At 42.1% G+C, this 11,992-nt stretch overlaps 1 protein-coding gene across 2 annotated transcripts in view; it reads right to left on the bottom strand.

The window, feature by feature from the left end:
• RALY (RALY heterogeneous nuclear ribonucleoprotein) overlaps positions 1-11,786 on the bottom strand; it is a 191,990-nt gene extending 180,204 nt beyond the window's left edge. For both annotated transcript variants that reach the window (XM_066588145.1, XM_066588144.1), the window contains exon 1: positions 11,673-11,786. The gene's annotated coding sequence lies outside the window, so the exon portion shown is untranslated. The remainder of the gene's footprint in view (positions 1-11,672) is intronic.
• Between the last annotated feature and the right edge of the window lie 206 nt (positions 11,787-11,992).

The raw sequence follows: 11,992 nt of genomic DNA on the forward strand, positions 1-11,992 counted from the left end.
TGCAACGGGGCTCATCCGAATGGCCTCTCCCCTAGCCAACCAGAATTCTACTGTGCACTGATGAGGGGGCAAGAACCCCCAAATAGCTGTATGTATTCAGGTACTCTCATTTGACTCACATCTCTAGTCATGTTGCAAAGCCTATTGAAAAGGGATTATCCAGCATCTAAAAATCGATGGTCTATCCTCAGGAGTGGTGTTGTGTGGCCTGTGCAGAGGTTATTGTGCAGGAAGGTGGAGGAGGTGAGCTGTGACCATCACCTATTGTGAATGGTGTATTCTGTGTTATCTATATTATAGGTGTTACCTTTCATTGTAATCCTGCCTGCAGTGATAATGAGATGTCTACTGAATATTTATAGTGATTGATAGTGCTCCCAAATCCATTTTTTTTTCAAGACTCAGCTCTAAATCCCTTACATAGACATAACATTAAATACTTTTTGCAATACTATAAGCTTACTGTATATGCACAGAACTCAATAGTGAAATATGCCATCATCTCTCCCCTAATGGTGCCTGCTGGAAGCGGGAATTTTGATTTCATTCTCTATGCAGGTAGTTTGGAGCTTCTATCTCTTTAAAAATATATATTTTCCGAAGTGAATCAGCACAGAATGACCTAAAACTGTCAAAGTGTAAAAAGAAGGACACTCACTCTAAGTGTCTTATTTAGTAATGCAGTTGCCTTCCTCCTGATTTGAACATCCCAATAATCCCTTTTGTCACCCAATCTAACATAGACAATTGTGATATCGATACTTGGCCCTTGCCAGAGGAGATTGATCAGGATGAAGCCAATCATAAGGCCCTTTAAGACCACAAGATAAATCGGAAGGAGCATGCAATCAGCGGTGAGGCAGTGATTCTATATCGTATGCTAACCTGCATAATTGGGTAGTTTTGATCGCTCATTGGATCATAACCACGTCTCTAGTCGGCCCTCCTGCCACTGGTTTCTATTCGGCAAATCATACGACGCCTGTTTATATCAAACGATGCCGCGGCAAATTAACAATGATTTTCAGGTTTGCATAAAAGATCCAATCAGTGATAATTAGAGATGAGTGAACGTACTCGTTAAGGGCGATTTCGCAATCGAGCATCGCTATTTTTGAGTACCTGACTACTCGGATTAAAAGATTCGGGGGGTGCCGGGGGGCGGTGTGGTGGAGCGGGGGGTAGCAGTGGGGAACAGGGGGGAGCTCTCTCTCCCCCCCCCCACTCCCCTTTGCAACCCCCCGCTCACCCCCGGCGCCCCCCGAATCTTTTCACCCGAGTAGTCAGGTACTCGAAAATAGTGATGCTTGTTGCGAAATCGCCCTTAACGAGTACGTTCACTCATCTCTAGTGATAATCTAACGATTTGTCGCTGTTTGTTCGTTTCCTGCACGCATTTACACCTAACAATTATCGCGCACCCCATTTGATCTAACGGTTATTCGCACGATACTTGCTACAAGTAAAATGGCCTTGATGGTTCTAGTTAGAAATTTAGCAGAAACTGAACCAAAAGCACATTTTCTTCCATGTAAAAAAATCCGATTTCCAGACCGTATAAATGGACATATTGCTAGTTTGTCAGCATAATTCAATCTTCTGCTATTATTGTGACAGACATGTGATGTTCAAGATTATACCATGACAACAATAAACTATATAGCCTGCCAAGTATCTCCGAAGTCCAAACAACATATTTACTGACATGTTGCTGAGCGATAGTGTAATTTGTGCTCCGGCCATATTTGCGCACACTTGTAATACACAGTGAACAGAACCTATTCATTTCAATGGGCTTATTCACATGCACATATTTTGCGTGCACATTTCAACCGCGAAAAAAAGAGGCAAATACTCTATTTTCCTGCACATTTGTGCACCAAACCCATAGAAGTCAATGGGGATGCACAATACTTAAGGAGATTAGATTGGTGGGGGTTGCACTCCCAGCAGACTGGCCTGTCATCTATTTGAAGGGTGCTGCAGCCTCTTTACTGTATGCCAGGCTGTTGATTTCTGTTGATTTCATAGTGGGTTGCCTGGTATTGCACTTGAATAGAACTGAGCTGCCCATAGGCCATGCACTTAGTGGAACGTGACATCATAGGCCAGAGAAGAGGCCACAGCAACGTGGACCCTTCAATCATCTGATCTGCAAAAGTGCCAGGAATTGGATCCTTTCCTGATATTGATGGTCAATCCTAAAGATGGGTAGTCAATATTTAGTGTTGGATAATCCTTTAGGCCTCAGTCACACGGGCGCTTCGGTGCCCGTGTTACTGCAGGTAGCAGATGGCCGTACCTGAAGACGGACGTCTCTCTGCAGCGCCGGAGGAAAGAACATGTGACCGGCTTCATTGCCGGTCATGTGTTCCTTCATCAGCGCTGCAGAGAGACATCCATCTTCAGGCATGGCGGTCTTCTAACTGCTCAGTCACACGGGTGCATCGGCACCCATACACCGGCGCCGATGCGCCCATGTGACTGACAGTCAGAAGACGGCCGTACCTGAAGACGGACGTCTCTCTACAGCGCTGATAAAAGAACACATGACTGGCAATGAAGCCAATCACGTGTCCTTTCCTCCGGTGCGGCAGAGAGACGTCCATCTTCAAGTACGGCCGTCTGCTACCTGCAGTAACACGGGTGCCGAAGCGCCCGTGTGACTGAGCCCTTAAAATGTATTGATGAACTTCATAGGCCACAGATCTTCAAAACCATTCAACTTCCAATAGACCAATAGTCGTAACAAAAACTAGACCAAATCAGAAACAAGCACAACCGGAGTGCAGCCCACTAGCGCATGTTATTACATAGTATACAAGCTTGCAACTAAATAGATCCTCATAGGTATAGAGGTGCCCTATGTGATCAATTCTATGTATGGACCACCTCATATTCACCATTTTGAAGGAAATAGGCCTTTGCAACATTGTGCAACAACAAGGTCATTTCGTGGGTGCAGAGGTCACACTTGCAACTTGGCCCAGGTACCTAATGGATCCCAGTGGCCACTCACCAATATAGGAAGACATCAGTAAATTAAAAAATGGCCACTGCGCCATCTGGTACTGATTTTTTTGGGGTCTGAAAGCTTCATATTACATCTTTGTATACTAGCAATTGTTTGAACCGGTTATTAAAAAATAACTTTGCTGGTTTTGTCAGACAAGTATTCTAACTCTCACAAATTGGGAGTATTCATAGAAGCAGCTCAGGGATGATAAACTTCACTATAAGTTTATCAGTTCTACCCTGTTTTATTCCCAGCAGAGGATTACTCATCCATCTCTTCTTCATTATACTGTACTATAACCAGGACTGGTAAATATAATGCTTCAAGTTTAATTTAGTAGAAATCCAATGCTAATATACTACGGCGTACCATTCTAATGTGCATATGTGCTTCCACTTCAAAAGAAACTGTCATATAATATCATTCAGCCGCAATCCTGTCCATTATTTACATGTCAGAGATAGACATCTGTTGTAGGCAGTAGAGTGCTATCAAGCTGTCGTCTCAGCACATCGCAGTAGCGTGTCCCCAGTGGGTATTTGGTTTACTTTTCAAGGCGTTCATTAAGTACTAATTGTAGGAAAACATTTTAACATGTATTTGTCGACGGGATTACACAGAGGTTATAATTCTAAACCTCAACTTCTAAACCTACAGTCAATGGGTCAGGGGGTTGCTATCAAAACTGCACAAATGTGCAGTAATAACTCATAGCAACTAATCATCAGTTTCCACCTATTATTTTTCAAAGGCTCTTTGGAAAATAAAACCAGCAACCTTTATGTCCTAATACAAAATGTGACTTTCCACTGTATCCTGCAGACACTTTGGGTACCTTCTATGCTCCAGTGCTGAAAGATGATGTAGGAGATCCGGACGACAGAGAACAGAGAAAGCTACTATTACAGAGAGCTGTATGACAGTGTCAGGATGGTGGAAGAGATCAGGACGACAGATAACAGAGAACGCTACTATTACAGAGGGCTGTATGACAGTGCCGGGATGGTGGAGGAGATCAGGAGGACAGAGAACAGGGAAAGCTTTTATTACAGAGGGCTGTAAATCCCTCCTGGTAATTTTTCTGCTCATATCAGTAGCGAGGGGAAACATGGCCAGCAGCTACTCAAATAAAGGATTAGATAGATGGAGAAATAGCTGTGTAGTATTGAGTGGGTGTTGTAATGCTACATAGTCTCTGAAAGAGGAGAGGAGAAGAGAAGCTGACAGTTGTGCAAGTACATGAATGTAGGAGAGTTTGTAAATCAAGTATGATGCTTTCTTAATGCATCAGAAAGAAAACTCAATGCAAATAACACATAAATGCATCACTTTTTTTCTGCAGCGAAGTAAGGTAAGGTATGTGTGTATTGATTTTTCATGCACAAAGGTTTGCATAGCCTTTAAGCCACAAATAAGGATAAATCGTTCAAGAGGGAACATATAATTGGCAGCATAGCTATCTTGCTATAAAAGCCCTATAACATCCGATTGATGTGTGTCCCCAATGGTCATATGGAGAGTCCTTCAGGTTATTTCAGATCTATAGCAGTTGATAAAAGTCATAGAGCAAAAAAGTTACGTCATTTATAATGTGGCATGATTGCTAAGTCGAAAGTCCTGTTGTCCTATAATGCTGTGCCATTCATAGTTACATGTTGCTAGAGGTCTATCAAGTCCAACCTGTAATCAACAGCATTGATTCACAGGAAAGCAAAAGCCCTTACGTTAAGAGGCATTTGCCAATTTCTTCAAATGAGGGCAAAAACTCCTTTCGGGCTCAACATACGGAATAAATCCCTCGATCAACAGCCAATCTACAGCAATTTAGCACAAAAAACAGTGAGGCCTTAGTCAGACGGGCGTTTTTTGCCGCGATTTGCGGATCGCATGACGGATGCGCATCCGCAAATCGCGTGACCGGTGCGCGCAAGTCGCCCGCAAATCGCCCGAAAATCTGCTCCTAGCCGCGTTTCATTAGAAACGGGCCGGAGCTGTCCAGCGCGTTGCATTCAATGGAGACGGCAATACAGCCGTCTCCATTGAAAGCAATGCGCTGCGGGCGAGCCCGGGATGAATTGTCGGTAAGGGCTTAAATATATAAGCCCTTACCTGCAATTCATCCTAAAATGTGTTAAAATAAAAAAAAATTGCATTCTCACCTTCTGCCTGCAGCTCCGGGCAGCCGTCCTGCAGTGGGTGTGAAGGGGGTGTGAGTCAGACCTGCCCCCTGATTGGCTCAGCGCTGAGCCAATCAGAGGCATGCCTCACTCACACCCATTCATGAATTCATGAATGGATGTGAGTCAGACCTGCCCCTGATTGGCTCAGCGCTGAGAGGCAGCAGTCACTCACCCATTCATGAATTCATGAATGGGTGTGTGAGTGAAACCGGCCTCTGATTGGTCAGGCTGTGACCAATCAGAGCAGATCATTCAGCAGGCGGGGATTTTAAAGCCCCGCCGGCTGAATAGTGCCGAGAAGCAGTTCAGGAGAACTGACAGCGGCCGCGGCTGGACTCCGGCTGCAGTGGAAAGGTGAGTATACAATTTTTTTTTATTTTAACACATTTTAGCATGAATTGCAGGGAAGGGTTTATATATTTAACCCCTTCCCGACAATTAACCCCACGCACGCCGGCAGCCCATTGCTTTCAATGGAGCGGCTGTATTGCCGCTCCATTGAATTCAATGGGCAAACATCGTTCTTCTCTGCCACAGCTGTTACAGCTGTGGCAGAGAAGAATGATTTGTCTTCTATATGTTCTCAATGGGGTCGGCGCTGCTGCCGCCGGCCCCATTGAGCGCATATACAGAAGCGAACAGGAATCGCAGATCGCAGATAGGTGCGATCTGCGATTTTTTGTTCTATAATTTTTCGGACGAGCACATAAAAAGCGCTCATGTGTCCGATACCATTGCGAAGCAATGGTTTTAAAAAAATCGCCGGACGCATGCGCATGCGCAAATCGCGGCAAAAAACGCCCGTCTGACTAAGCCCTTACTGAAACAGGGGGGTGACCTATACATCTAGAGGAAACAAGGTTTCTACACCGAGACAGAAGGGGGTTCTTTACTGTAAGAGCAGTGAGTCTATGGAACTCTGTTCGCAAGGACGTGGTGATAGCAAAGTCACTAAAACAAAGGCAGAGCCTTAAGGCAATAGAAATGCAGTCCTAAGCTCTTGCTCATGACCTGAAGGTTGTGAGTTCAATCCCTGCATGGTTTAGGTAGCCAGCTCAAGGTTGACTAAGCCTTCCATCCTTCTGAGGTCGGTAAAATAAGTACCCAGCTTGGTGGGGGATAATCAATAAATGAGCTGAAAGCACTGCAGAATAAGTTGGCGCTATACAAATAACAAGATTTAATTTTTTTTTAAGAGTACAACAGGGGCCTGGACGCCTTTTTTGAGTGCAATAATATTACATGTTATATTGTCACTGATTACTTCAGAGGGGTTGTAGAACCAGGGATTATTCTGATTGCCAGATTGGAGTCGGGGAGGAATTTTTTCCCTTAAATGAGGAAAATTGGCTTCTAGCTTATAGGATTTTTTTGCCTTCCTCTGGATCAACTCTGCAGGATAATAGGTTGAACTGCATGGACATGCGTCTTTTTTCAGTCTTACGTACTACGCAGGTCATATCATGTCTTTTATAAAGACATCTGAAGGCCATTGAACTCCAGCAAATGAATCATCACAACATCCTGTGGCAAAGGGTTCTATAGTCTTGTTGCTCTTACAGTAAAGAATCCCTGTCTATAATGGTGGTGGAACCTGGCCATGGGTTTGAAACCAGGGCAACAACTACGTGGAAATTATATGCAATCACCATTATATATATATATATATATATATATATATATATATATATATATATATATATATATATATATATATATATACACATACATATACATACATATACATACATATACACACACAAGTACCCCACAGATACTTTTGGTATCTATCTATCTCTCTATCTCTCTCATATCTATCTATCTCATATCTATCTATCTATCTCTCTATCTCTCTCATATCTATCTATCTATCTATCTATCTATCTATCTATCTATCTATCTATCTATCTATCTCTCTCTCTATCTATCTATCTCATTCCTAGATGACCATTGTATTTTGTCATATTCTAAAATACTCTTAGCATATTTGCCCTTTGCAAAATATGATTAATATGTTCCCTTTACCAAGTCCTCTATAGAATCATTTTTGGCTTTCTCTCCGTTTCATATAGAGTGTTCAGAATGTGTCTATTTGACAAATCTAATAATGTATTATACACATATATGAGTTGTAAGAAGTAAGTAATCTACTGGCATAGGTTACCTGCTAACACCTTGTACAATAGGTAGCAGATGTAATATCAGTCCCTATTACCCAGTAGGAGCAGGTTTTATTGTGAAGAAAACAGAACTACACAGTCCCTCAAACAATACATGCCAGGGCCCAGATTATGTGACTAATTACTCAATTTTCAGCTGACCCTTCCAAGTCATAAAATTCCCAGCGATTACTATCCATGAGATTCTGGGATACAAGAAGAACACGGAGGATGGAGATCATGATAACATTATTGCATGCTACAGTCCATGCTCCTTTAGTAGTTAATATACATGTATTGTGCAAAAGTTTTAGACAGGTGTGCAAAAAGTGATGCAAAAAAAATATTTTTTTCAAAAATAGAAGGCGTCTCATTGGCTCCAAATTTATCCTGAAGGACAACAACCCTAAACATACAGCCAATGTCATTACCAACTATGTTCAGCATAAAGAAGAACAAGGAGTCCTGGAAGTGATGCTATAGCCTCACAGAGCCCTGATCTCATCATCATTTGGTCTGTCCTGAATTACATGAAGAGACAGAGGGTTTTGAGCAAGCCAATATTCACAGAACATCTCTGGTTAGTTCTTCAAGATTTCTGGAACAACCTCCTTGCCGAGTTCCTTAAAAAATTGTGTGCAATTGTCCCTAGAAGAAATGATGATGCTTTGAAGGGAAAGGGCCGTCACACCAAATATTGATTTGAATTAGATTTCTCCTTTGTCCATTCACTTTGACAAAAATAAACTATTTTGAAAGCATTCTTACTTTGCAGCATTTTATCCGCACCTGCCTAAAACTTTTGCGCAGTACTGTATGTAGTCAAATCAGTGCAGCATGAGGCCTATGTGTGTGCAGAGGACTTAGACATGGAACCTTTATCAGGTTCTTCTATGAACCTGAAAGGAGTGGCTGAAATGGTGGTTGGCTTATGTCCCTTGCCAACAATGGGGCCGATGTCATTGGAGTTGTAGGTTGTGCCATGTATGGAGACTCATGTCTTCTCAGATGATTAGAACTTTTAATAATGGTACAATAATAAGTGGGTCCACAACAGGTGGTTAATCATAAATAAAAGCGCTCCCACTGAGTCCTAGAATAGTCTTTAGACCATCTCTGACCATGTGTATAAAGTCCCACTTTCGTCTCCATTGAAGGCCTTACTGGCCATATCCGCTATGGTACCCACAGACTGTACTAAGTCCCCCTGTTACCTTCAGAGGGCTGTCAAAATATATCCTAGCTGAAGTTCTTTCCTTTTCAGCAAGATGTGAGAATGGAGGTATTCTGGAACCGGCTACCGGCCGTGTAAGGGAGGAGGAGAGAGGCAGTATGTGAGCACCATTCAGAAGATCTCACCAGAAGCGTAAACACAACTGTCCATAGTTCGGATGGCACTGGTGTCCCGTAGGGGCCAGGCCATACCGGCAGAATCCTGGTCTGCATCCTCACTAACTGACTGCTCAACTCACTCTGACCTTCATCCGGAAACTGACCAAAGAACCTAGGCCTGGGTGGGAGGAACGCGCACTCACAGCAACCTCCACTGTCTCTCCGGTCCTCCACACTTGCTTGTATAACATCCTTATGAATTTTCACAGCCCCAAAATGTTTCCCCCCTACAAATTATTACATATAGTTATGGTCAACTGCTAGCAGATGAAATATTAAAGGGGTTGTTTCATGAACAGTTTTACCTGTCATGCAGACAACCAAGCCGCGTCTGACTCAGCTATCTATTGGTGGTCTGATTAAAGTCAATGAAGCGGTGGTGCACGTAAGTGGCCACCTGCTACCATACACTTTTGGCTGCAGCTGGGGTGTCTGCATGACCCATGTAATATTAATCCATTATTAAAATAAATATTAAAGGGGTTGTACTGGAATTACAAGTTATCCTGTATCCAAAGCCTAGAGAATAACTTGCTGATTGTTGGGGGTCTCATGATTGAGACCCCCAATGATTCTGATGATGGGCGTCCAATTTCCCCTCTTCACTTCTCTGTGGGAAAGCTTCCCTTTCCTCTCAGTGATGTCACAGTAAATGGAGTGCTGGCTGAGTATGCGCTGTCAACGCTCCATTCATTTCAATAGGGCTGACCGAAATACCCGAACACTTGCCGCTCAGCTATCTCTGCAGTCCAATTGAAAGTAAATGGAGCCGAAGCATGCTTGCCTGACCATCCGTCCATTCATTCTCCTCCTTACTGTAGGGGGTGCAGTAAGCCCTCACTGAGGAGGACTGGAAAAACATGAGTTCTGTTCTCGGGATTGGTGGAGAGCTCAGTGGCGAGACTCCCAACAATCAGCAAGTTAAGCCCTATCCTTATGTATTTCTGGTAAAACCCCTCCAAGACATTGTTAGATGCACAAAACTCACATTAAAAAAGAGCCCTTTCTTTTCAATGCTGCGAGATGGAAAAATCGCATGTTCTTTTTTGATGCAAGTCTTCCACACATCGCACAGAACACGGATGGAGTGTGCTGTGTGATGCGTGTCATACCCAAGAGTGTAGGGCATGACTCACTCTCATCCATGTGTATGCACCCTTAGGTTGCATAGTGCGCTGTGCGATACCATCCAATGACACTCTCTCCCAAATAGTACCCAAATAATGTAAGGAAAAAATGCCCAAATAACACTGCCAGGGAGCTGGCACTTCCAGATTAATTAATTAAGGAAGGTCGATGCGTTCTGTCCCTTTCAAAGGTGCAGACACCAAGTCCTGGATCAAAGCTGCATGCTTCAGATACCCAGGCTAGTAGCGATGACACAATTGCACAACTGTTAGGCCCACCCTGCATCCAGAATATATTGAACTTTCAGATATGTTGAGTAGTAGAATACACGGTAGACATTTAATGTGCATTATTTTAAATGTAATATAATTGTCCTGCCTTATTTGCTGCAGCAAAAAGTTTATTTCCCTGTAGCTGTTCTTCATACGGATGACTGACATACTGACATATACAACACTATGCATTGCTATGGGTGTCCAGATACACAATGCCAAGGTGAACTTTTCAATTCTTCTTGTTCATTCCTGCCGTCTTCCCTTCTCTCCCTCATCACACCCACATTCTTAATTTGTGCTCAGGCAGAAGAAAAAAGAGCAACATAAATGCAATTACCTCCTCACTAGGATGGACGTAGCAGGATCTGACAACTAGAGACCCTGTCACTGATACAACAATACATTCAGCACTTAAATGCTTGTAGCAATAGTCAAATAAAACACGAATATTCCGATCTAAGCCACCCTTTAAATGAAGTCCAATAGACATGCATTTGCATTTTGGACTGCGATGTTCCATTCAGGTGAGAGATAATACAAATCTATAGATGCTTTTATCCTATTACTAACAAGGTAGGGCATAGAGATAATTTAATAAGAGGCATCTCTATAGATATTATGACTGTATCAAATGCTGTACTGGAAGAATTCTTCTCGGTATTCCCTCTACCCCACTAGGCAATGCTGTTAGTTTGAGATATTTCTGGATAAAACCCTACAAAGTGTAAAAATCCAGCCACAAATACAGCAACACCAAAGACTTAAATATTCATCCTGCCCTTTGATATCTCTAATGTTTGCAAAAATCCATACAAAAGTGCTATCTCTTTCATGTATCATTTATTGCAATTCACTCCAACGGTTTAACAACTTATAATGCAATTATTAACATTTGTTCCATAATGTATCAAAGTTAACCCTTAGCACCTGGAAAAAAAGGCCATCAATTGGGTGTCGAGCAATGCAATACAGGCCTGTATGTCACCAGAGGTGTCCATTAAGCATTGTCAATGTTCTATTGGTATCAGATATAAAATATCTTGGTGTCACAAAGTAAAAAAGAAAAATAATTGTCACATTGATAAGCCAGAGGTATCCACACAAATACATTTACTTATAATTGTCCAGAAAAAAAAAAACAATTGCAATTCATTTTCTTTCAAACAAGATTAAAAATATTGAAAAAAAAAAGAAAAAAATAAAGCAAAGAAAAGAAAACAAGGTTGCAATAAAGAAAAAAAAAAGAAAAGATTTTAACCATTTTCCTATATCATTCAAATAAAACAAGCAATGAGTCCAAAATGATTTGAGCTTTTTAAAGGAAAAATATCCCTTTTGCTTTCCTAGAAGGAATAAACAAAAACGTCAGAGCCTAAAAGTTGCGACATTCATTAGAATACAGTACACAGCAAAACTGGTGGATGATTTAGTGATTTAGTCCCTTTTTTTTAAGAAGGAAAAAAAAAACAAAAAACAAAAAAAGAAAAATAAAGAATGTAAAAAAAAGCAAAAAAGTACTCACCGAGCAAGAAAATGTCAGAGGTAAAAAGGTCACAAGAAGAAGAGTTAATAGAAGGAGGGTAGGAGAAGAGGTAGGAGTAAGTGTGGAAAAGGGCAGATGCTCAGATACAATGTATCAGCTGCTGTACCAGGCTGGATACAAAGTAACAGCATCAAGGGACTAGAGGCTGCATACTACCCACTGGATCAAACCATTGTAGTGAAGTGGGGGTGGCAGGGCATCCAAGGTATTTCAGGCCACTAGTAATCTAGGCTGTATTTGCAGCTCTAATATCATTTACGGTAGACGGTTTAAGCAATTACTCTTACAGCTACATTAGT

The sequence above is a fragment of the Eleutherodactylus coqui genome, chromosome 13 (assembly GCF_035609145.1).
Source record: "Eleutherodactylus coqui strain aEleCoq1 chromosome 13, aEleCoq1.hap1, whole genome shotgun sequence".
NCBI classification, from domain to species: domain Eukaryota; kingdom Metazoa; phylum Chordata; class Amphibia; order Anura; family Eleutherodactylidae; genus Eleutherodactylus; species Eleutherodactylus coqui.